At 39.0% G+C, this 26,692-nt stretch overlaps 1 protein-coding gene across 3 annotated transcripts in view; it reads right to left on the minus strand.

Moving 5' to 3' along the window:
* LAMA1 (laminin subunit alpha 1) overlaps window positions 1–26,692 on the minus strand; it is a 157,215-nt gene that overhangs the window by 126,768 nt on the left and 3,755 nt on the right. Inside the window, exon 2 of one of the 3 annotated variants that reach the window (XM_075125308.1) lies at window positions 23,283–23,493. The exons of the other annotated variants lie outside the window; for them this stretch is intronic. The gene's annotated coding sequence lies outside the window, so the exon portion shown is untranslated. The remainder of the gene's footprint in view (window positions 1–23,282; window positions 23,494–26,692) is intronic. 3 annotated transcript variants of the gene reach the window in all.

A 26,692-nucleotide genomic window follows, 5' to 3' on the forward strand; every position in this document is an offset into this window, starting at 1 on the left:
AACTCCTTTGTCACAAGTCCCAATAGAGTAACTACTGTATAGATATTACAGATCGTAAAATGCTGATTCATCAAAATATTCCGAGAGATCATACCAAAATTCCAATGGAAATCAGGCAGGAGTCCCTGGGGAGCTGGGCAGCAGTTTCCCACCTGGCCAGTTGGAGGGCCATTCTATACAAAATTGTGAGGTTTTTTTCCCCATTCCACTGAGGAACAAAAAAGGTTCAAAATTTCAGAAGTTTTCACAGAATGAAAAATCCCCGTTCCTTCTCAGCTTGCAGCGCAAGACACAATGAATGTATTGGTTTTATTTGATTTAAGGGAATTTAGCTCTTTGGACAGATGGTTGTAATTTCCCATTTTAGTTAAGTTTAATTTAGAAAATCAAAATAAATCAGAAAAAAATATCAGGTTTTTTTTAAACTTCGCTGTTTTATTCATTGTGTTGAGAGATAGCCAGAACAAAAAGGCGGAGTCTCAAAAACCCACAGCGCTTCAACAGGAGACTTCCCATTCAGTTGTCTGTGCATACAGCCTCACAGAAAGTGGGCTTAACTGAGCAGTGTATAAAGCCTACATTATACTCATAGTCAGCGTTGTTTTAAAGCTCTCTTTAGATCCAAGAAGCAAGAATGGGTCCAAGCCTGCTGCTGCCAAGAGAAAAACAAGGTTAAAGAGGATTGAGCGCCCTGGAATTCTAAACTTCAGATTCACCTGCCTCCCCTTGCTGGCAAAATAGCATAACTCCATACAGCCTTATAGACCCAAACTGGTCTAGGAAACCGCATCTATCTTAGAGGTTTGATACTGCCACTTTTCATCATAGTATCTGAGCACCTTCTACATACAAAGTATTCATCTCAGATAGAGCCTCATCTCTTTTGCATCTAGTCAGTTTTATAACAGACAAAATACTTAAACCTTTATGTTAAGATTTTCAACATTGACTAGGAGATTTAGTCAAGCAACTCGCATTCATTTCAATGAGATATGGGTCTACATTTCCTAGTTAGCTCTGAAAAATTCAACATTAATTTCCTAATACTGTGTTCTAATGCTAATGCTACACTTCAATTTATGCTTTTTCCACACTGGCAAGTGAAAGACAAAACTTTTGTCATTCAGAGGTGTTAAAAAAAACACACACCCCCAAAAGACAAAAGTTTGGTCGACGACAAGCACTGGTGTGAACAGCGCTTTGTCGGCAGGAGCACTCTCCTGCCGACAAAGCCACTGCTGCTTGTTGGGGTTGCAAGTTTTTTTGTCAGCAGGCAAACAACAGCTACACTGCGTGCCCTTTAGTGACACGGCAGTAGTAGCACAGCCATGTCGCTAAAAGCTGCGTAGTGTAGACATAGCCTTAGAGAGTCTTGATTTCATTCACATTCCTCGGTAAAGATTTATCAGTACTCATTATATATTCACTATCCTTCAAAATAAATGACAGCTGTAAATACTGATTTTTATAGAAGCCTGCTAATGCCTGGACTGCACAAGTATTCTTTGAAAATGCTCATCTAGTTTCCACCAGTATTACAGTTCTTTCCAAAATGATGCCTGGCAGTAATATCACACATCTTGTAAAACACAGATTATGTAATATTATTTAGGCTATGTCTACACTAGAGACTCAACAGCAGCACAGCTGTATCGATGCACCTGTGCAGCTTAAGACCTCCCATGCAGCTGCTCTATGCAGACAGGAGAGCTCTCTTCCATTGGCATAATTAAACCGTTGCTAATGAGCAGCGGTAACTATAGCGGCGGGACAGCATCTCCCACCGACAGCACTGTCTTCACCGGCACTTCTGTCAGCGTAATTTATGTCAGTCAGGGGTATGTGTTTCTTCACACTCCTGACTGACAAAAGTTTTACTGACAAGAGTGCAAGCATCCATTTCCAAGACCTTATGATTACTATATGTAAAAATTTAAAACATTATTCTAATAGAAAGGATTAATATCAGTCACGTTAATTATGTTATTAATTATGATTATTACTATTAATTATTAATATTATTTTAAGGGCTCTTGTACAAGAACAGGATATGTATTTCTTAAAAGCACACTTTCTTTTGGTGGTCCTTTTGTTTGTCATAATTCTCTATTTTGCAATTTCACATTTCATTGACATGGAAATGAAAGGTATGACATCAAGAGAATAAAGAATGTTAGTAGGTCTTCCTACTATTTTCCTACTAATAAAAACAGGACAGGGATATATGGTGTAGAAAATACAATATATAGGTAGAATTATGCCTAATTAGAAGAATTTTCAAAGTTTTCCGATAGATCTTAGTGGCTCTTCAGTGTACTGTTATATGCATTTTTCTGTCACATAAGGACCAGACTTTTTGTAGATGCTGGCCACCACAGCGTCCATTAACTCCAGCTGTAATTATGGGTGCTAAGCACTTCTGAAAACCAGGCCCTGAATACTATGTACTTTATAAATGCCTTAAGTCTTGTAAATTGTGCGCCATTTTGCATAAAGTATATGACTATAGTATTAATTATTTTTTCATGTTATAAGCAGTTTCTTTCCAGGTAGGCAGGGCTCAGATACACAAGGCAAGTTTGCAAATATATTATATGGCTCAGTTACTGTAACACTCATAGCATTCTCTGAGATGCTCCCAATTCCATGCATGCACAGGGCCAATTAGACAGGCAGAACTGCAGAGTCTCAATGTGCGGATGAGATGATGGTGTAGGGAGGAGGGGTTTACATTTATTAGGAACTGGGGAAACTTTTGGGAAAGGGGGAGCCTATACAGGAAGGATAGGGCTCTGTTCTGGGACAAGTCCTATTCAACATATTCATAAATGATCTGGAAAAAGGGGTAAACAGTGAGATGGCAAAATTTGCAGATGATACAAAATTACTAAAGATAGTTAAGACCCAGGCAGACTGCGAAGAGCTACAAAAGGATCTCTCAAAACTGCGTGACGGCAACAAACTAACAGATGAAATATAATCTTGATAAATGCAAAGTAATGCACATTGGAAACCATACTCCCAACTATACATATTAAATAATGGGGTCTAAATTAGCTGTTGCCACTCAAGAAAGAGATCTTGGAGTCATTGTGGATAGTTCTCTGAAAACATCCACTCAATGTACAGCAGCAGTCAAAAAAGCAAACAGAATGCTGGGACTAATTAAGAAAGGGATAGATAATAGGACAGAAAATATCATGTTGCCTCTATATAAATCCCTGGTATGCCACATCTCGAATACCGTGTGCAGATGTGGTCACCCCATCTCAAAAAATATATATTGGAATTAGAAAAGGTTCAGAAAAGGGCAACAAAAATGATTAGGGGTATGGAACGGCTTCCGTATGAGGAGAGATTAATAAGATTGGGACTTTTTAGCTTGGACAACTCTTTCTGTCCTTATCTGTGAAATGGGAATAATAGTAGTTCCCTACCTAACAGATGTCTTGTGAGGATAAATATATTAACTTTTCAGATTCTATGGTAATAGGGACCATTTAAGTCTTAGATAGCTTCTCTCAAGACAGGGATAATTGATTTGAGGCCTCTGTCCTATATTCCAGGAAAGCTTGAGTGGTTTAGGGAAGAAAAAACCTATTCATCCCAGAATTAGAAAACAAAGAATTGTTGGGACATGAACACAACAACAATTATCTGCAGTCAGTCAGGAATTAGATCAAGAGAATGACATAATATTTTCTGGACTGTATATCAACACATACAATAAAGATTCAAAGCAGATCTTTGCCAGGAATTTTACTGATTCATACTGCGGGGTAGCCAGTTGATTCCTTTCCCCTTCCCCACAATTGTTTTGCCCTTTCTGTGCTGTCAGTAACAAAGAGAGAATTTGCCAATGAATAAAGCAAATGTGACTTGGAAAAACATAGGGAACTGATATCAGCAGTAACAATGGGCCTTTTTTACAGATTCAGTTTTCAGAGCACAAAAATACATGAAGGGGTCTAATTTCATTCACAAATTAGTGTTCTAAAAATCTAAAACAGTCAGCAATTTATAAGAAAGAGGCGATGTTCAAGTTGTTCACCAGCAGTAGATCTTTCATTTATTGAAAACATTTACACAGAATACACAGCAGCAGTTGTTCCTGAGACTTTCAAGCACTGGAGGAAAACAAAGGATTATAAAGGGCAAAAAGCAATCAAATGTTAAAGACCACTAAAATGTATAAAATGTGGAACAGTATTATACTTCACAAGCTGAGGTCACATTCCTTATACAATTCTCAAAGACAATTTTCCAAAGTACAGCTCTTAGCTTTAATTGTTCTTCCTTGCTCCAATTTGTAACTTACTAAGTTCAAGAGAAGTATTGAACCTATGAGTCTTGATGCTAGATTCCCCCATTGTAGTTAGTAAAATTATATCATCTATGCCAGCAGTGACATAGGTTCCCCAGACCTTTTTTATTGAGTAGTTTCTTATTGAGTAGTTAAGGGCCCAATTTTGTAACATTTATTCATGTGAGTAATCCTGACTCAGAGATGTGAAGCTTTGCAGAACTGCCCCTTGGAATGGTGAAAATCACAGAAATTTGGTAATTGTAACAGCAGATAATTGCAAAAAATAATCCTCTGTACTTTTTCTACAGGAATACAAAGCAAGAGCTTCATGCTATAATGTCTGGTCTATCTTATTCTCCAGTTTGTACAGCCACTGCACAAATATTTGCATCAAAGGTGGCTTTAACCTATTTTCAAACCACAATATTCACACTGTGCTTAAAACAGCAAGTAACCAATTATATTCAACCAGTTTAATAAAAAGTAATAGTCTTGACATGACACAAGTTGACTGCTCTGCTGTAACATTACAGCTAACTGAATCTCCATTAGAGCAACAGAGATAGGGTGACCACACATCCCATTTTGGCCAAGACAGTCCCCTTTTAAGCCCTGTCCCGGACATCTCAACTTTTTTGGCAAAAATGGGCATTTGTCCCATTTGCTCTTGTCAACTGATCATCAGCCCAGCAGGGCTCAGGCTGTCACCTCAGGTAGCGTGGGGCTCAGGCACCCCCGGTCGGCATGGGGGCAGGGGATCCTTGAGGGGTGCGCTCAGGCCAGCCCAGTGCGGGCAGAGTGTGCGCTCGGGCAAGCAGTGATGCCAGGCAGTTCAGGCCAGCCCCACACAGTGTCCCATTTTTACTTTGGGAAATATGGTTACCCTAAACAGAGAGAGCCCCACAGAGGCTCAGATAAGGGGTTGGTTTTAATACATAGCACAGTTTTAAAACTTTATATATAAAATAAAAACCCCAAACCAGACCATGACCATCCCCTGAAGATGGCTCCATTGTTCCAGTGTAGTTCTTTTTTAATATCATAGAACAGATCTGGCTAGTATAATGTCAGTTGACCAAAGTTAGTTGTATGCAGGGTTAGCTTCCATTCAGACCCAGGCAGGATGTTTTTTAGTACATTCTGCAGACAGCTTTATGGTTCTCAGATTTGTAAAAGGTTTTGCAGGTTGCATTGTAATAATTTGATAGGCATTTCAAAGGGAACTGCAGAGAATTCACCACATTAGTTATGCCAAAAACACTTTAATTTGAATTCTGCAATCTGCTAGAATACCAACAAACCTCAGAAGACCTAGGTCTCTCCCTCCCTCTTCCCCAAATCCAATGTAAGTGACAAAAAAGGCTTTTTTGCCTAAAATGTCACACTGTTGCTACCAACAGTTCAGTTCCATCCCCAGCAGCAACAAAGGGAGCTAATGTAGACAAGGCATTGGCAGCTCCTGGTGTTGTCTAGACATGCTCTGAACTGGGTTAGAGGACATGCTGAATAATGCCACAGTGTTTGGAAATGCATTTGAAAGCAATTGAACGTTGCAACATAACAGAGAAAAAGCGTTATCTCAAATTCAAGCTGAAAATAGAAAGTGAAGTTAGCAACGATGTTGTTTGTTCAAGAATGATCCTAGTCAGCTTTACCATTTCTCCCCCCCCCGCCCCCCCCATATATATATGGGTCATGAAGGTTAAGCTTTTTCTCTACATTCAAGGCAACAGTTATGCCTTTCACAACATGCCTTCTTTCAAACTCTCAAACGCCAGCCAACTATTTCAAAGTTAGAATATAACAAAGACTATAGAAAAAAGTAAGTTTGTCCAAAACACTGTGAAATTCTTTTAAACAAGTCGGTGGGCTAAAAAGTGAACTTGACATCACAAATGACAGAAAACTAATGGAAAATAATAAATTATATTAATTAAGCTTTAATTGTTTATTGGTGAAGTTTACTAAAGGAAAACAACCTGTTCTTCCCTGGTGAAAAATGCAAACATTATTTGAGTCTCTTCCCCTACCACATTTCAAAGCAGAAAACAATAGAACATGACCTTATTTTTAAAAGGGGCGCTCTACAGCAGGTGGAAAATAGAGTTTTATTCCATTGGGGTCAGACTGTACCCCAAAAATCCATGCATAGGAGGGAACACTTCAGGTGTGACTCCTGCTTAGCTGCCTCTGCCACAATATCCTCCTCACTATAGAACCCCACAGAAGGTGTTGAGATCTGCAAAGGGAGAAACATGGGCACTGGGCTGTCTGGGGGTTGGCAATGGTGGGCAGCCCCTATCCCCACTCTGGATTTTTTGGGATTCCCCAGGAAAGGTCATATAACCTGAGGCTGTAGTGCCTTCCTTGCTGAGCACCCCTCCACCTCAAAATCCCCTGTTGGGGGTGCTCTTTCCTTGCCAGGCAGTAGAGAAGGCTGTCGGGGGTGGGGGGGCAGGAAAGGAAAGTTCTGACACATCGGTGATTCCCCAGGATCTGCGCAGATGCTTGGGGAGACTACAAGTGTGGGAGCAAGGGCAAATCTCATCCTCATGATGGAATGCCCAGGGAAGAATTTCATAGGTAGATCCTTGCATAGAGGTCCTCCTCTTTAGTTCCCTCCCACAGGATTTATTGCAAGAAGGGAAGACCCAACACTTCACAATTAAGGGAAAATAGGCTAATCTATTCTTTTGCCTCTAACTTTCTGTCATTTGTTAGATGAAATGTACTTCGCCTCCCCCCCCCCCCCTTGCCTTGTTTCAATTCAAATCAACATTTGAACATGGGACCTCAGCACAAACATCTACCACTAGAGGTATAAGGCTTTCTCAGTGCAGTGTGTGCCACAGCTAAGACAGCAGCTTCGGCCCAGGTTTTTAGAAAAATGCCCAAACATTTTTCAGGGATGGAATAAAGAAAAAGGAAAAAGCAGAGAGTTTTTAAACAATGTATAGCTCTGCCCTGAACAGAGAAAACAAAATGCATCTGTAGCCTCAAGGCTTTTTCCAAATTTCAAAGGCCTGATCAAACAGCAGTGAAAGTATTAAGAGTTTCTCAAAACAAAACAGAAAAAAGGTGGCAAGATTCTTTTATGATGGGAACTGTTAGGCAACTTAAATATTGGAGCTGCTACCAGTGCCAGATCCCTTTATCATCTTAAAGAAGAATTTGCAGATGTGCCTAGTAAGAGATACAATGAACATATTAAAAAGAGAATGGTTGGGCAATAAGGCAGACGTGGGAATGGGGAAGAAAAGATAAATCTGGAGAATGACTCATTCTCTGATGAAATCTTAGCCAAGAAATTGATGATTCTGTTGGTGATGAACAAACATTTCAGATATGTAAATCAATTGTACATATCAAAGTCCAATTTGAAGTCTAGCTTTTAAATGTGAATACAGCTAGGGCTTTTTTAAAATAAATGATATGAATGTACTTAAAATGACAAATTACATTCAAACCCTCTAATAAGACTTTGTGGCCTCCCTAATTGTCTTTCTAGCCAGGATACTCAGATACTCTACAAGATGGTTCAGATACTACACTGATGGATGCCAGGGAAAAATTAGATAGGTTTCAGAGTAGCAGCCGTGTTAGTCTGTATTCGCAAAAAGAAAAGGAGCACTTGTGGCACCTTAGAGAGTAACAAATTTATTTGAGCATAAGCTTTTGTGAGCTACAGCTTCATGCATCCGATGAAGTGAGCTGTAGCTCACAAAACCTTATGCTCAAATAAATTTGTTAGTCTAAGGTGCCACAAGTAGTCCTTTTTTTTTAAAATTAGATAGTCAGTGTTCCTCCCTCTAAGTTAGTCATATGGGAATTACTCCAATACCCGCTGAAGTCAAGGGAAAACCTTCATTGCTTATTATCTCAACATCATCCATTTCCCCCTTTCTCCCATCAATCATACCGCATCAATAGCATTGCAGCACATGGGCAAGTTTGGGTGTTAACAAGTAGTTCAGATTCTTTTCTGGACTTGTTCTATCACTGACAACAAACTGCTCCATCTGTATATCTAATTTTGGAAAAGTCTGTTAGCAAGCCACTAAAATGTGGGGAAGGCATATTTGGTGCTATTTTCTGTAATAAAATCAGTGCATCTAAAAGAGCTATATAAGGTACACAGTGAGCAGCATTTAGAAATTATTAATTTAAAAGAAACCCTTTAAATACCTTTTTTGGATGCACAACAATTCAGTAACACATTAAGGGGGAATATGCGAAGGAAGAAACAAGAACAAAAAGTCAGCATTTAAGCAAAATCAGATAATCTGATCGGACGTAAAAGTTAGCTAATTTGCAGGTATAATTTTAACAGCTGCCATGCATTTACAAAGTATCATTTCAGTATTCCTTCCCTCAAACTACTCTTAATTCATTTCTTGTAAGTACTGATTCTTAGACCATGAGCACTGTTCAAGAATCTGCCTGGAAATGGTTTCTCTGGTATTTAAACCAAAGTAGTAATAGTATTTAAACCAAAGTAGAAGAGCCAAAGGTTGACGGACAGGCAACTTGCCAGGGAACAACAAACCTGCTAGACCATGAAATTAGTTTTTGCTTATTTTTCCACATGCTGAGGAGCCTATATCTTCCGATTCTTTTTACAATAGCACTAGCTTTTTCTCCCCCCCCCCCCCCATCCCCGAAGTCACCTTAAACTCCAGAACGTCTTTCACTACAAAACTACTAGTAAACGTGATATCTGGCTATTAAAACATTTTACTGAACGGTTTGTCAGTTTCTCCTTACATTCTGGGTGTGAAGGGGTCTTACCTAACAATTCATTCTATATTACCATTGAATTATGAGACTCTGAACAATAGGAAACTTACTGACCATATTGCCAGACCTGTTTTAGGCCAGCTTTTTAAAACTTGGATGCCATAAACTTAGGCACCTCAATAATTAGGCCTCTAAAAAAGCAGCCTGACTTTCAAAGGTGCTAAGCATTCACATCCCATGCCTGTTAGGCACAGAAGTTTGAAAATATTGGAATTAGTTTTTTATGTTAAATATAAATACATTGAAATATTAGAGGTTCACCCACAGAGACTCCCCTATGCTTACTGCTCTGGGGAAGGCATCATTTATCCTACCGCACACATTGTTTTCTGCTATTGGTCTTCAACCCAAGGGGCAACCGTCTTCTCTGTACCTGAAAATCCTGTCTTGTTGGATCATATTAAAGAAGTTCTGTATTAAAATCACAAATGAGTTTGATTCCCCATAATTTAAATTCCAGGGTATTATTAATTAAGAGGTCTCTTGGTTTTTGGTACTGTTTCTCTCCCTCTATGTGTGAAACTTGCAAGCTGCTAATTGTGTTAGTACGTTCTAAGACAGAGTCTGTTCTCAAAGCAATTCACAGAGAGAGAGACTCAAAGCAATACTCTAACAACAGAAACAGCACCCAGAGACTTCCCGCCCTTTTGTTGTATTAACAATTGTGATTAAAATAGAGATAGAGGATGTATGTGGATGGATGCTTGGTGTGGATAATAACTGAATGATCAGGGAGGTGCCAGCCTAAGAATCCAGTGTCCATCTGCTGAAGAAGGCATCAAGTGGAAATAACCAGAGGACCCCCGGAGGGCAGACTGGAATCCACCCAACAGCCTCAAGAATGGGAGAACCAAAGAACAAGATAACATCTAGCAGCACGGAGCCGTCAGAAATGTGCCATCTGCTGATTGATTCAGCAACAGCATGATGAAGCAATTCCCATAGACTGGCATAGGAAGAAATTCCTATAAAAATGGACTCTAAAAAGTGAGAACTTTGGGGTCTGATTCTGCAAACCAACTTCCAGGAGCATCAGATGAGCATCTGACAAGGCCCTGCTCCCTCCTCATGTCCAGGCCACCTGGCCAGTGGCTTGGCATGAGCAACTCTAAGGCTGGTAACTATGATAACAACCTTGCAGAACCTCTGTGTGTGTGTGTGTGAATAAATATGAGATTGAATGGAATGTTATAACTAGAACTAACTGCTTACTATGATTCTTTCTGTATTCACAATAAATGTGGTATTTTGCCTTTTTCCCTTTAATAAGATCCTGCTGGCTTTTATTTTATTGGTACAACAGTCTGTGCTTGAACCTGTTTCTACTGAAGTCGATGCAAATCTCCCTCTCTATGCCTGATTCTGCAAACACACAGAAATAAGGACCACAAAGACTTGAAAACAAGAGTTTTGACAAGAATTTTAAAGGTTTAAAGTAGTAGTTTCCAACCTCTCCTGTACCGTGACTCCATATTACCACAGGTAAAAAAAAAAAAAATCGGGATATCTCCTCTCATTTATCCATAAGGAATGGGAAGGTATTTGTAACCCCCAAACCTATTGGCATCTCCCTGGGAGGAGAACCCAGGGCTGACAAAAAGTGACAGTACTTCAGAGGGATCGTAAAACATGTAATGTTCTCTATCAGATTCATGTAAACGAGTTATTAAACAGTCATACGTAACAATGTAAATGCATATTTTGTGTATACAATATTTTGAACTTTTCTAATTTCAACTTCCTACTTTCGAGAACACGACACTAAATAATCAGTGTAAATTAAATTTCAGTTTTAAAATAAGTGGAAAATCTCATAAGAATCAGTAACTGTTTCAAGTGGTAGTGTCTCTGCATGACGCTATAAAACGATAAATCATCTTGTAGATCGGTGTATTTTGAAACATGTTCTCTACAGATGTACAAGAAGAATAAAGTTTTCCTTCAAGCAGCAGCAAGTCTGTATAAGCGCTGAGACAGAGGGCAAGAGCCTCAGTGGGTATAAATGGGCACAGCTCAGGACCTGGCCCAGAGAACTGTAAAATAAAATAAAATAGTATATGAAATCACTGCATCATTCCCTTATCTTTGATGTCAAAATCTCCCCTCTTAGAAAGAAGCTAATAATTGGGCAAAAAGCGAGAGAGTAGGACACCACAAATCATGCCCGTGAATTGTTTTTCAAAGGTACCAGTTAGCATATATATTACACATAGCCTCCTTCTGTTCTTGGTTGTAGAAAGTAAAATATGTCCTGCCCCTTTTTTGCTCAGCTATTTTCTCCTATTTTCTTAAAACAACAGTGACTAGAGAAGAGCAGGAAAATGGCTAAGTTTCCAAAATAAAATGTACATTTACATTTTCACACTTTACTTTAAAGTAGAATTGTATACTGGTTTAGTTCCTGCTGGAGTTACATAAATTAATTGCACATGCTCTTGTGCATATAGAGAGAGCTCGGCATCTCTGTACATTTAAAAAAATATAGTTACAAGTCACTTTGTGAACATTTTTTGTATAGCGATTTCAAACACTTTACTTCATACATCGAAGGCACCTGTCTTCATGCAGGACAAACTTCCCAGCAAGTATAAATATTAAGCGATTTTGGATTTTAGGGCCAAAAAAATAAAGGGGAAAAAAATCTGGGAAATCTTTCAAATTAAAAAAGCATGGAAGACCGCTCCTCCCTATCCCCCACCAAAGCTCAAATAACTCAGGCGGCCACATGGAATTTTCATCAAACCTCCAAAAGTAGTTTGCCTTTGTCCTGAGAACAAGCATGAGGCACTTCAGACCAAACGATAAGTTTTTTAGAAACTTGTGATAGCCTGAAGACAGGGATTTGTCTTTCACTTAAACTACAGCAACACTACTGTGATGCTATCATATTTTAAAAAATTTAAAAAAAAAAAAGGTAAAACACACTTTGGACTGGATCCTGCAAACCCTTAGTCATCCAAGCAGCCTTGCTTACTTCATGTGGGAAATGGACTACTTGCATAAGGAAAGGCCTGAAGAATTGCGTCATTAAGTTTCAGAAGTTTCAGGCAGGCTCATCAAGGACTGAACAGTACCCTTAAGGTTACACATGTTTAATAGGAGGAAAATATCAATTCCTGCTCTATGGTACACTGAATTTCTTCTTTGTTTGGTCATATTCCAAACTGCTTTTCTCTCAGACAGGGGGATTACAGTCCACTACATCATTCTGGGGGTCATCTTTACATCACTGATGAAGCCCTCTAATCCCTTCCCTGTCACTAGATCAACGCTTCCTCCCTACCAAAGTACAGGATATACAACTTTACCCACAAAGATTGTCATCAAATGTCACATGTTGCATCAGTTGCTATGTGTTACTTAGTTACTCCCTTAAAATCAGATACTACTGTGCCACTTCCAGGGACTTGGGGTCTATTCACCCTTTAATCATAATACAGCTTGGCTTAAAGTTCACCATTCATCCACTGACCCAAACCTCTACTTTTAAAAATCAAAAAATTCCTGTTTGAGTGCTGGGTGAGTAGGCTTCTTTTCCACACAGAAAGGCACAATAATAAACACTCTCCATTTAAAGTTTCTCTTTGTGGGGAGAAGGATAGGAGAATGTGATATGTAAAATATTATTCATTGAGATTTCTGTCTTCTGAACTACCGAGTAAACAAGTCCAGCTTTCACCAATAGAGTTTGACTGAAAAAAAAGAGAAACTGAAACAAGTCTCTCATAGGAATTGTGGTAGTGGATCACACCTGTAGAACATTGTCATAACCATACAGCTAAGGGTAGCCTAGAATTCCTCCTTACCTATAAGGGGTTAAGAAGCTCAAATAACCTGGTTGGCACCTGACCAAAAGTACCAATGGGGAAAGAAGATACTTTCAAATCTGGGGGGTGGTGGGGAGGGCTTTGTTTGTGCTCTTTGTTTTTGTGTTCTCTTGGGAAGCAGAGAAGCACCAGGTCAGAAAACTCCTTCTCCAATAAACCGTTCTAAAGTGAGTCTCAATATTGCAAAAAGAGTAAGTAAATAAGGCAGGGTGTGTTAGATTACCTTTTGTTTTCAACTTGTGAATTTTCCCTGTGCTAAGAGGGAGGTTTATCCCTGTTTTCTGTAACTTTAAAGTTTTGCCTAGAGGGGAATCCTCTGTGTTTTGAATCTGATAACCCTGTAAAGTTACCTTCCATCCTGATTTTACAGAGGTGCTTCTTTTATTTTTTTTTTCTTTATAATAAAGTTCTGTTTTTTAAGAATCTGGTTTACCTATTTGGCTGGTATATTATTCTCAAGCCTTCTCTGGAAGGGGGTGTAGGGCTTGGGGGGATAATTTGGGGGAATTAGAATTCCAGGTGGACCTTTCCCTGATTCTTTGTCGAAATCACTTGGTGGTGGCAGCATACCATCCAAGGACAAAGGATTTGTGCCTTGGGGAAGTTTTTAACCTAAGCTCGTAGAAATAAGCTTAGGGGGCTTTCATGCGGATCCCCACATCTGTACCCTAGAGTTCAGAGTGGGGAGGGAACGCTGACAAACATCTAATCCAGTGTCTGTTTCTGACAGTGGACAGTTGACTCAGAGAAAAGCCCAAGAAACCCCCCAGCATGTAGATGTAGGGCAATTTGCTCCCATCAAGACCTACTTCTGATCACTAGTGGTTAGAGAATGGCCTGTTGTGCCTCTAGAAAACATCACAGGAAATCTGCACAATACACTGCATAGAATAATCATTTTCCCTCATTACAATTCTGATGCAATATACAGGAGACCAAAGTCATCCCTGGTGTAATCACTCTGAAGTCACCGGGGATTAATTTGACCCAAATGTGCCTTTGGCAGTGACAGACTCATTCAGTAGGCTATTGGCAGGCACACTATAAGCATACTTCAAATAAGACAAACTATGATTAGGCTTGAAAAGATTCAGATTTTGATTTTTATGAATCTTGATAAAAATCATGAGTGTTTATTTCCAAGCACCTACACGTTACTCAGATTTTTGAATTAGTATTTTTTGCATTTTCTGGCTAAGAGATTAACAGTTCTTTGTCAAACTCTAATGGCTCTAAAAATTTACATTCATAACTTTTGATAAAAATATTTGATTTTTTGTCACAAAGCATGATGGAATACTGATATTTTCACTAACCCATTAACAGGCACAGGCTTATTAGATTTCAAGTGATTTTAAAAAATATTTCTTACTCTTTAAATTAAGCACATAAATTGTCCCACTAAAGTCCACAAGCCTACATATGCTTGAATCTAGGTTATGTGCCTAAGTACTTTACTGAATCATGGACTTAGTGGTTTATATTTATTTATTTATTTTGTGGAGTGGGGGTGGAGGAAGATATGAACAATTATTCAGTAATTACAGATTGGCAAACCCAGAGTAACTCCCCTGAAGTCAACAGAGTTACACTGATTTAAAAAAAATCAAACTCTGGGCTCTTCAATGTTCTTTGAAAAGTATTTTCAGATAGTGGTAATATGATAGGCAGTTTGCAATCAGCATAGGCAAATGAATGGAATCCTAGAATTTTAAACAGCATAGATTTCACAACTCTGATTTAAACCAGGTTTTCTGTATATCCTAACACAACTCAAACAACCTCCATTTTAAACTTCCCTCATCTAGCTCTTCTAATCCTGTTAAGTAGAAACAGCATGATCACTAGAGACATTAGGATACAGTACAATTAAATGTATTACATTTTGTCTTTAAAAGACAAATACTGTGTGTGTGTGCGCTCGTGTGTATACACACACATACAACTCACAGTAAAGAAAAAACTCCACATAGCATTACACTTACAGCTAAAGAATACAATAGAAACAAGGGAGTGACAATAAGAGTTATGAGGAGAACAAGTTAATTTCTAAATGTTACAGTCTGGTACAAGAGATAAACTAGGTGTATCAGCTTCTTATATATTAAAATAAGGAGAGTTAACAAGAGAAAGCCAGATAACATACTTTGCTATTTTTCCATGTTTTATATTAGTAAGTTTTTCCATGAACAAAATACTTTACACTTCACACAAACCAACTGCTAACACAAGAATGGTAGAATTTCCACCACTGGGCTGCCATAATGTATATGTCAGTAAAGAAGCACAAATAATGGTCCACTACTGTTGTTTAATGCTCACTAACTACCTCAGGTCAAGTAATTTTTGTCTTGATACACGTACACTATTGCAAATCTGTAGTAACTCTACTGAAGTCAATGAAAGTACAGTCATATAAAACCAGAAGTGAGCCTAATTCTGTCTTTGTACCAATGTCATTCCATTAAGTAAGTCCTGATTTAATGAGTAAATGTGTAAATGAGTTCATATTCAGGCCCATTGACTAGTACAGAAAAGCTTAAAATCAAACAGCTCCATGCCAATTATTCCTGAAAGAGCTGGACTCCTGGGCAATTCCATCACAATGAAAAGGCCAACGGCTGATTTACACACAGGTCTTTTAAAATGTTTATTTGATCTGTTGAATTAGGTTTTCAGCTGTGGCACAATCCCCAGAACTCTGCATGGAGGCTTTCATAAATGTAAATAAACTAAAATCTCCAACAGTATAAATCTAAAGGGAACATTAAAACTTTTCATGTTAATTTTATCTGCATTTATGTTCCTTGGGTGAATTCCTGTCCCAGAGAAGTCAATGGGACTTTTCCCATTGATGTCATTAGAGCCAGGATTTTGCCCATTAAGTCTATTACTTGTACAGTCCAACGACAAAATTTGTTAATGATCAAACCTAAAGTATGGAAGCTCTTTTGAATTATGCTGATCTTCTATACTACTCTTCATCTGTCTTTATATTTTTAAAACGTCACACATATTTTCCTAATGTGTCATATTAACAAACTAATATACTTTGGAAAAATTGAAACATTCTTCACCCAAGATTTTCCTTTTTCAGGAAATCTGTATTTTTTTCCATCCAGTGTCTGACTTGTGTTATACAGATCAATCACAATTCAAAAACCAGACCCCTTGAAGTCTTTATGGAATTAACTGTACAGTGAAATTATTCTTAAATGTTTTTTGGCACTGGTGAAATTTCCAGTATAAGTCATTGGGCTGCATCTTCTAAGGTGAGTAATAAAATAGGAATTGTAAGGTCTGATAGGACTTTTTTCTTTTAAGAAAAGGAACAAAAATATGCAATACTTCACACTTTGTGCTCTGCAAACTTCATTATATCTGTTCTCTAGTAGCCACCATTCTGTCAGTTACTGAAGCACTGGATAACAGTAGACTTATTAATATATTGTCTAGACTTCTTCAAACAAAATGAAACTACTGGATGAAACAACTGGTAAGTCTCCAACACTGCATATTTTTAAATGTGTGCTTCTAATTTATGCAGAATATCTCCCAATTCCTAAAATCACTGTCATTTTCTCAGCATTAGAGAAAAGAAGTAGGATACAGGGAACACCTAATTTCAATATATGAAGACTAAAAGCTCAATTCATTTCTTAATTACTCCAGTTTTACACTGTTGTAAGTGCAATGTAGTTGCACAGGGAGTAAAAGGAGGTTAATGCAGTGGTGAATCGGACCCAAGGAATCTATATATTAGTACAATGTTTGATAAAGGTGCTGATACAGTTAGTACCCTATATAAAATAAAAAATCCACAGGTCACTCAAAGCTTTTAGAGATGAAGACAATTTGATTCAACCTCTGAGAAAAGGCCTTTTCAATTTATTAACTGGATACACTGACCACGGGAGACTCTCTCTTCTCGTCCCCTTTCCTTCCCACCAAGCCAGCCTAAATCACTGCAGACTGATAGCAAAGAAAAGCTTAAACAAATACGATAGACTCTAGAGGATGCAGAGAATGTGTGTCTATCTCCAAGGTCACTTACAGCTAACAGTAAAAACAAAGACAGAATTGAGGGGGAAATAAAGCCTTCATTTCAGGAAGGCAGTTGCTTAACTATGATGACTTCTCATGTGGGAATCAAAAGGTGGGCTGGGTCTCGCAGAACAATGAAAGAGTTCAACAAAATGATATATCTTATATTTGTAAAACTGTCTTCAAACACAAAGCTTTAATTGAATTTACCGGAAATTGGTCAGGGAATGTCCTTGACAAGGACCTTTACTGTTTAATAAACCATTAAAAAAATCTTAATATGTTAAAGCTCATAAAACCACTGCAGAAACTCAGTTCTACCCACTGTCTGCACAAGAAGAAAGTCGCAGAACCAATATGGAACATGGCTGTTGGGGGAAGCACAGAAGGGGAATAGAAATATCAACTCTGTGGCATGCTCCTTTTTCCTCAACTCAGTAGGTGTCCTCTGTGGGTGTCTTACAGGCTTTTGCCACTCGGCTTAGGCCAGGAGTGAAACTGGGTAAAGACAGAATGACAGACAGACAGCTGCAGCGGCACAGGAGCCAGCAAACAGAGCTGTAAACGGAGGAGTTTGAGTGGGAGTTCTGTTGGAGGAGAAGGTATTTACTAACAGGACTTGGGTGAGAAGGTGATGACAAATACTGAGGCAGCAGTGGGAGTGACCCAAGTAGTGGAAGACACAATGAAGATGACTGGATGTAGAAGCCGAGGCATGTACATGATCCTGGAGGGGGTTTCTGAAAAGAGTTCCATCTGCATGAAGTGCCGCCTGATAGAGGTGATGGAAGAGAAGATCCGAGGATTGGAGATGCAGGTGGAGACTCTGGTTGAGTTTAGAAGGGGGTTCGAGCGGATGATGGAGCAAAGACATGAGGAGACTGAAGGGAAAAGCTCAGACTTGCAGATGGAAGCAGGACCGAAGAACTCTGAGGGGAGACTGCTGGGTGAGGAAAGTGGACAGTGGAAGCGTGTGACTAAGAGAACCAGGCAGAGGAAAAGACGGGCTAGTGAAGGAGAAACAGAGCTCAGGAACAGGTTTGCGGAGTTGGAAAATGAAGAAGGGGCACAGCAGGTGGTCGCTGAAGGTGAGAGGGCAAGGAAGAAGAGAAGAGCAGCTAGTCCTGTCGGAACAGGGCAAGAGTCAATGAAGATAACACTAAATATGAGCCCCAGGAGGATACGGGATGAGTTGCAGAGCATTGCAAGGGACAATCGGAATCGAGAGGACTTGCAGCCAGAGGGAACAGGAGATAGACTGGAGAATCGCACCACCACCAGGAAAAGGCATGTCTACGTGACTGGGGACTCCTGAGAGGAATGACAGGCTGAGAGGAACAACAGGCCTGTAACAAGAGCTGATCCAGAGAACAGAAGGGTGTGCTGTCTGCCAGGTGCTAAGATACAAGACGTGGACCTGAGGCTGAAGAGGATCCTAACGGGAGCGGGAAAGAATCCACTGATTGTCCTTCATGTGGGAACAAATGATACGGCTGGATTCTCGCTGGAATGTATCAAGGGAGAATATGCCTGGCTGGGATGTATGGCCACTGGGAAGCATTCATGGACAGAGGACTGTTCTCTTGGGATGGACTTCACCTGAGTAAGGAGGGAAATAGACTTCCAGGATGGCATAACTGATCAAGAGAGCTTTAAACTAGGAATCTGGGGGAGATGGTTGGGAGATGTCCAGGTAATCTCCACGCCAGATTTTAACATTGAGAGGGAAGAAAACAAAGTAAAAAAGGATACAGCCGTGGGTAGCAGAATGGACATAAGGAGGAAGGGCAGTGTACATACCAGTCTAATAGGTGATACTGGCAGTAGAATGTCTGTGCCTAATTGGGTAAAGAATGTGAGTGAGGCCAAACAGCAAAAATTAAGATGTTTGTACACCAATGCGAGGAGCCTAGATAACAAAATGGAGGAACTAGAGCTACTGGTGCAGAAAGTGAAACCAGACATTACAGGGATAACAGAAACATGGTGGAATGGTAGTCATGACTGAACTACAGGTATTGAAGAGCATGTGATGTTTAGGAAAGACAGAAATAAAGGCAAAGGTGGTGGAGTAGCATTGTATATCAATGATGAGGTAGACTGTAAAGAAATAAGTGATGGAATGGATAAGACAGAGTCTGTCCGGGCAAAAATCACATTGGGGAAGAAAGCTACTTAGAACCTCCCCTGGGATAGTGATTGGGGTGTGCTATAGACCGCCGGAATCCGATCTGGATATGAGACCTCTTTAATGTTTTTAATGAAGTAAATACTAATGGGAATTGTGTGATCATGGGAGACTTTAACTTCTCAGATATAGACTGGAGGGCAAGTGCTAGTAATAATAATAGGACTCAGATTTTCCTGGATGCGATAACTGATGGATTCCTTCACCAAGTAGTTGCTGAATCAACAAGAGGGGATGCCATTTTAGATTTGGTTTTGGTGAGTAGTGAGGACCTCATAGAAGAAATGGCTGTAGGGGACAAGCTTGGTTCGAGCGATCATGAGCTAATTCAGTTCAAACTAAATGGAAGGATAAACAAAAATAGATCTGTGACTAAGGTTTTTGATTTCAAAAGAACTAACATTAATAAATTAAGGAAATTAGTTCAGGAAGTGGATTGGACTGAAGAACTTGCAGATCTAAAGGCAGAGGCCTGGAATTACTTCAAGTCAAAGTTGCAGAAACTATGAGAAGCCTGCATCCCAAGAAAGGGGGAAAAATTCATAGGTAGGAGTTGTAGACCAAACTGGATGAGCAAGCATCTCAGAGAGGTGATTAAGAAAAAGCAGAAAGCCTACAACATGTGGAAGATGGGAGGGATTAGCAAGGAAAGCTACCTTATTGAGGTCAGAACTTGTAGGGATAAAGTGAGAAAGGCCAAAAGCCATGTGGAGTTGGACCTTGCAAAGGGAATTAAAACCAATAGTAAAAGGTTCTATAGCCATATAAATAAGAAGAAAACAAAGAAAGAAGTGGGACCGCTAAACACTGAGGATGGAGTGGATGTTAAGGATAATCTAGGAATGGTCCAATATTTAAACAAATACTTTGCCTCACTCTTTAATGAGGCTAACGAGGAGCTTAGGGATAATGGTAGGATGACAAATAGGAAGGAGGATATGGAGGTATATATTACCACATCCAAAGTAGAAGCCAAACTTGAACAGCTTAATGGGACTAAATCGGGGGGCCCAGATAATTTTCATCCAAGAATATTAAAGGAATTGGCACATGAAATTGCAAGCCCATTAGCAAAAATTGTTAATGAATCTGTAAACTCAAGGGTTGGACCGAATGACTGCAGAATTGCTAACATAAGTTCCTATTTTTAAGAAAGGGGAAAAAAGAGATCCAGGTAACTACAGGCCTGTTAGTTTGACATCTGTAGTATGCAAGATCTTGGAAAAAATGTTGAAGGAGAAAGTAGTTAAGGACATTGAGGTCAATGGTAATTGGGACAAAATATAACATGGCTTTACAAAAGGTAGATCATGTCAAACCAACCTGATCTCCTTCTTTGAGAAGGTAACAGACTTTTTAGACAAAGGAAACGCAATGGATCTAATTTACCTCAATTTCAGTAAGGCATTTGATACGGTTCCACATGGGGAATTATTAGCTAAACTGGAAAAGATGGGGATCAATATGAAAATTGAAAGGTGGATAAGGAACTGGTTAAAGGGGAGACTACAACAGGTCACACTGAAAGGTGAACTGTCAGGCTGGAAGGAGGTTACTAGTGGAGTTCCTCAGGGATCAGTTTTGGGACCAATCTTTTTATTACTGACCTTGGCACAAAAAGCGGGAATGTGCTAATAAAGTTTGCGGATGACTCAAAGAGGTACTGCCAATACAGAGAAGGACCAGGATATCATACAGGAAGATCTGGATGACCTTGTAAACTGAAGTAATAGTAATAGGATGAAATTTAATAGTGAAAAGTGCAAGGTCATGCATTTAGGGATTAATAACAAGAATTTTTGTTATAAACTGGGGACGCATCACTTGGAAGTAACAGAGAAGGAGAAGGATCTCGCAGTATTGGTTGATCACAGGATGACTATGAGCCGCCAATGTGATATGGCAGTGAAAAGAGCTAATGCGGTCTTGAGATGCATCAGGCGAGGTATTTCCAGTAGGGATAAGGAGGCGTTAGTACCATTATACAAAGCACTGGTGAGATCTCATCTGGAATATTGTGTGCAGTTCTGGTCTCCCATATTTAAGAAAGATGAATTCAGACTGGAACAGGTTCAGAGAAGGGCTACTAGGATGATCCAAGGAATCAAAACCTGTCTTATGAAAGGAGACTCAAAGAGCTTGGCTTGTTTAGCCTAACCAGAAGGCGGCTATGGGGAGATATGATTGCACTCTATAAATATATCAGAGGGATAAATACCACAGAGGGAGAAGAATTATTTAAGCTCAGTACCAATGTGAACACAAGAACAAATGGATATAACCTGGCCATCAGGAAGTTTAGACTTGAAATTAGATGAAGGTTTCTAACCATCAGAGGAGTAAAGTTCTGGAACATCCTTCCAAGTGAAGCAGTGGGGGCAAAAGACATATCTGGCTTCAAGACTAAGCTTGATAAATTTTATGGAAGGGATGATATGATGGGATAGCCTAATTTTGGCAATTAATTGATCTTCAACTATTAGCAGTAGGTATGCCCAATGGCCTGTGATGGAATGTTAAATGGGTTGGGATCTGAGTTACTACAGACAATTCTTTCCTGGGTGTCTGCTGGTGAGTCTTGCCCACATGCTCAGGGTTTAGCTGATCGCCATATTGGGGTCGGGAAGGAATTTTCCTCCAGGACAGATCGGCAGAGGAAGGGGTTTTTTGCCTTCCTCTGCAGTGTGGGGCACAGGTCACTTGCTGGAGGATTCTCTGAACCGTGAAGTCTTTAAACCACAATTTGAGGACTTCAATAGCTCAGACATAGGTTAGAGTTTTGTTACAGGAGTGGGTGGGTGAGATTCTGTGGCCTGCGTTGTGCAGGAGGTCAGACTAGACGATCATAATGGTCCCTTCTGACCTTAAAGTCGGAGTCTAAGAAGAAAGTAGCAGAACCCATACGGAACATGGCTGTTGGGAGAAGCATAGAAGGGAAATAGAAATATCAACTCTGTGGCATGCTCCTTTTTCCTCAACTCAGTAGGTGTCCTCTGTGGGTGTCTTATAGGCTTTTGCCACTCTTGGAAGGCTTAGGCCAGGAGTGAAAGTGGGTAAAGACAGAATGAGTCAGTGTGCATGCACTTATAGAAAAGTCTCATCGAATGAAGCAGAGATTAAACCAGCAGGGTTTTACAGAAAATACTATAAAAACCAGATCATCTTCTCCTTTGATAAAAACCATGACTCAGAGAGACCTACCCACATTGTACTGTCGGGGCAAACAGGAAAAAAATTATAGGGGTCTGCCCACACACTGGGGGCTCCTCATGGGAAAAACAAAATCTTATAGAGGGATTGGCCCCTACATTTTCTGCATCTACCCATTTGCAAAGGGGGGGTTGAAGGCTTATGTATTGATGGTATTATATCAACATAGCTATGCTCCTACATGGCTTCTGGTTTTCATGTAAAATTTTAAGTGTAATCAATTTAACTATAAAATAAATCTATTTCCTAATTCTAATTTCCTAAATCTAATTCCTGTAAAATTTTACATTCATACTTATTTTTAATGCCTGACAATAATGTATCATGAACTTTGATTTAAGTGGAAATATGCCATTTTTTTCTCAACAGAGCAACATTATTGCAAAAGCATACAAATACAACATTTAATTAAAAAGAAATAGTAGAAGTAATTACTGTAGCAGGAGCATTAGTCATTATACACTAAGACAGATCTGCCTGCTCTTTATAATATGAACTAGTACCCCATAAATAGTCCCACTGAAAAGAACTGGAAATTAAAAGACCAAAATTCAGTGCCCATTCTATGGTACCTGCATGTATCAGCATTCTTGGGCAGCTCACAAAAGTAGAGAATTGCTTACTGATGTAATTTTATTAAGATGATGTTGAAGTAAAAAGAAAACGGTACAGAGTTTAAGCATAGAAGTTTCTGGTTATGAGGGAATAAGATACAGACTATCAAGGGGTGCGAAATTCGGTTTAGTAACGGGTGGCGTAAGGAATACATAATCTGCAATCTCCCCAATTGGGGGTAAAAGTTTAACGGGTCAAAGTACAGACATTGAGATATAGGGGTATGTTGTTCATATAATGGCTATTTTCAGGTGTGGAGTATAATGAGTGGATACGATGATGAGGATGGATTTACCCTCATTTGGTGGGATTTAACGTTCAGTGAGTTTATGGTTCCAGTTCATATGGTCCAATGGAAAAAGTCTCTCAGTCCCTTTCCCATAGTTGGTGCACGATATCATACCGGCTCACACCTCCTGGTACTGTCGGTGGCCGGGAAGGTGTTCAATGTAGATGTCCCTGGACCATCAGATGGTGTCCGAGATCATGAGGCACCGCATGAGCCGCTAAAGTAAGATGTAAGGTGATCACTAATGGACCTCAAACACACATAGTTTGAGAGTATTCACGCAACTGTGCTACAGGTTACTATAAACTAATGAAAACTCTTCTAAATCAAAGAAGAACTAGGCTCTCTCATTTTGCAGAGCTTCTCTCTAACATAGATAGTATACGTAATGACAGGTTTCAGAGTAGCAGCCATGTTAGTCTGTATTCGCAGAAAGAAAAGGAGTACTTGTGGCACCTTAGAGACTAATAAATTTATTTGAGCATAAGCTTTCGTGAGCCACAGCCCACTTCATCGGATGCATTCTGATGAAGTGAGCTGTAGCTCACGAAAGCTTATGCTCAAATAAATTTGTTAGTCTCTAAGGTGCCACAAGTACTCCTTTTCTTTCTATAGATACTATAGTTCTTTGTCCCATCAGGAAGGCCATCTCAGCATGGAATGACTCAGCCTTTTATCCCTTTATAAACAAAGACATAGAAAAAAGGAGACAGGCTCTGTCTGAAGATCCTTGCTTTGTGTGAAAGTGCTGTAAATACCAACAACTAATCAAGATATGCTGATAATTTACAGGAGATACACTTTTCAGCCTTTAGGGCATGAAAAAAAATATTTATGGCAGACAAGTGGGTTTTTATCTTAATCTTCAGCCTACTTAGAATGCATTCACAAGATTTTTCTCCTTCACATACCTTTGTACTCTGTGGGTAGAACAAAGACCATGTTGCTCTTTAGCTTTGGCTTTCTTTTAAAATAAAATAGAAGGAAAATGTAAAAGAAATAATATGAGCAAAATTTGACATTTAAGGATACACTGATTAGGGCTCGCATTTAATGTTCTATTTTAGAAAGTTTCTCATCCAGGAGTGTATCTTGTTCATCAGATACTTCTGCCCAACTGTTTTTTATTGTAAGAAGATACATGGGTTTTCAGTCTTATCGTGGAACATCGATTAACTCAAATAAATTGGTTAGTCTCTAAGGTGCCACAAGTACTCCTTTTCTTTTTGCGAATACAGAACTAACACGGCTGCTACTCTGAAACCTGTCATTCTGTCCCTGACTTATCGCACCTTTTTAGCTCATCATTTCACTGTTCTTAACTGCAGTTTGCTTGCACAACTGCCTTTCTGAGATTCCCATATAGATTGAAACAGAGCACTCAGTTTCTTTTCCAGATGTCAAGGGATTTACAGCTTCTTTTAATATTATCTTAACAGGATTTTTAAAAGTATATGATATTTATATGGATAAAAGCATATCCAGAATTACCATATCTAGAGTTACAATAATAAATGTTAAAAAATAAACAAGAGCATTGGAAGAGATATAATATCTCCTGTTGGAGAACATAAGCCAACTACTGGCATTCAGAAAGAAACTTTCCCTAGGAGTCCATCATCACATAACACAAGGTTTCTTATACCTGCTTGTGAAACATCTGGTACTTACCACTGCTGGAAACAAAATATGAGATTAGAAGGATTACTAGTTTGAGCCAGTATAGCAATTCCTAAATTCTTATGACATGCTTTTTCATTCTGCACCATGCAATATTTAGGGACATATTGTCCAGCACATCTTGAAAGTTCAAATTGACTTTTTTGAAAGTGTTACAAAAGTTGGTTTAAATTAATTCCAAATTAAAACATAAAATTCACAATTTTGTGAAGGTCTGAAAGTGACCCTGTCATCATATAAAACATGCATTTGACTAGCATGTAGTTATGCACAAGGAAGAGTATGTGCCTATACGTGTGTGCTAGATAGCATACAGAGACTTCCCTCATTTGGCACAGATGATTGTGAATGGAGAAAAGGCCTAAATTACTGATTCCAAATTCCCAGGTCCATGGACAGCAGCTGAATGACCCACTGACATGCAGCTGAATAAAGCTGCAATCTACAATGTAATCACATTGGAAGTCACCACTGCTACCTGCCTATAAAAAAGCTGCTTTCTTTATTGAGAGATTGGGTGTTGAATCTACAGAAGTAACACTACAACAGTTTGACAAGTAGTGGGAAATCCAATTCAATAAAAAGAATTAGGTCCATTAATTACCTAAACAATGTTTGTATGCAGTGTTGTTGTAGCAATGTTGATCCCAGGATATTAGAGAGACAAGGTGGGTGAGGTAACATACTATATTGGACCAACTTCTGTTGGTAAGAGCTTGAAACCTTATCTCTCTCACCAACAGCAGCTGGTCTAATAAAAGATATTACCTCACCCACCTTGTCTCTATAATCAGTGTTTGCCATTCAATAACCAAGAGGAAAAATTAGGATAGATATGCTACCAAAATACCTAATAAATTTAATGTGTATGTAAAATATACATCTTATATGGAAGAAACCTTTCAAATTTACACATAACAGTGTTTAGATTACTGATTGAAAGACTATACCACAGAATTTTCTTTACCATGCTGTGTTTCTTTTTTACACAGGAGACAATAGAATCTTCTGACAAACCAACACAACTATTGTATTCTATAGTTTCCTGATTTGCTGTCAGGAAATATGCAGACATGTACTGAAAAGCAGGAAATGCTGAAGAGATAATTTTATCAATGGTATTTTCATGGGCATTCTAAGCTAATTTTTGTTTTGTGATCTCAGCACCAACTGTGGTCTAGTCTTTCAAACCTTTCCAGCAGTGCAACAAACCAGGTTTTAAGATTCCCTTGATATTAAAAAGTACAGATATTCTGAACTTCAGCTGTTTTTACTTTCTCCAAAAGTAATACAATCATTTGTATTGCCATAACATTCCTTGCATTTTTTTGGATTAGTATCATGAGATAAATAATGGAATGTTAAACTTTTGTAAGACCATTATCCACCAGATGGGTTCTGATATTCACCACTTTAATGGTATCATCCACATCAACATGCAAAGAAATCTGTAAGCTAATGGAAAGAATGATTTTCTGACCCAATCTTTGAAAAAGAAACACAGAAACAACCAAGCGAAAGAAAGAAGTGGTTACAGTAACCACTAAATAAAACTGACAAGATGAGGTTTAGCTACAATCAAATTTGATGGAATGTGTAATCTCCAACATAAAGTCAAGATACATTTCATCAGCAAGTCTTCAGATTACTGTGTAAAACATTATTTGAAATATTAATAATATACCCGTTGCATTAATTTACAGAAATTTTTGCAATCTGACCCTTGAGAATTTGTG

The sequence above is a fragment of the Caretta caretta genome, chromosome 2 (genome assembly GCF_965140235.1).
Source record: "Caretta caretta isolate rCarCar2 chromosome 2, rCarCar1.hap1, whole genome shotgun sequence".
Lineage (NCBI taxonomy): Eukaryota > Metazoa > Chordata > Testudines > Cheloniidae > Caretta > Caretta caretta.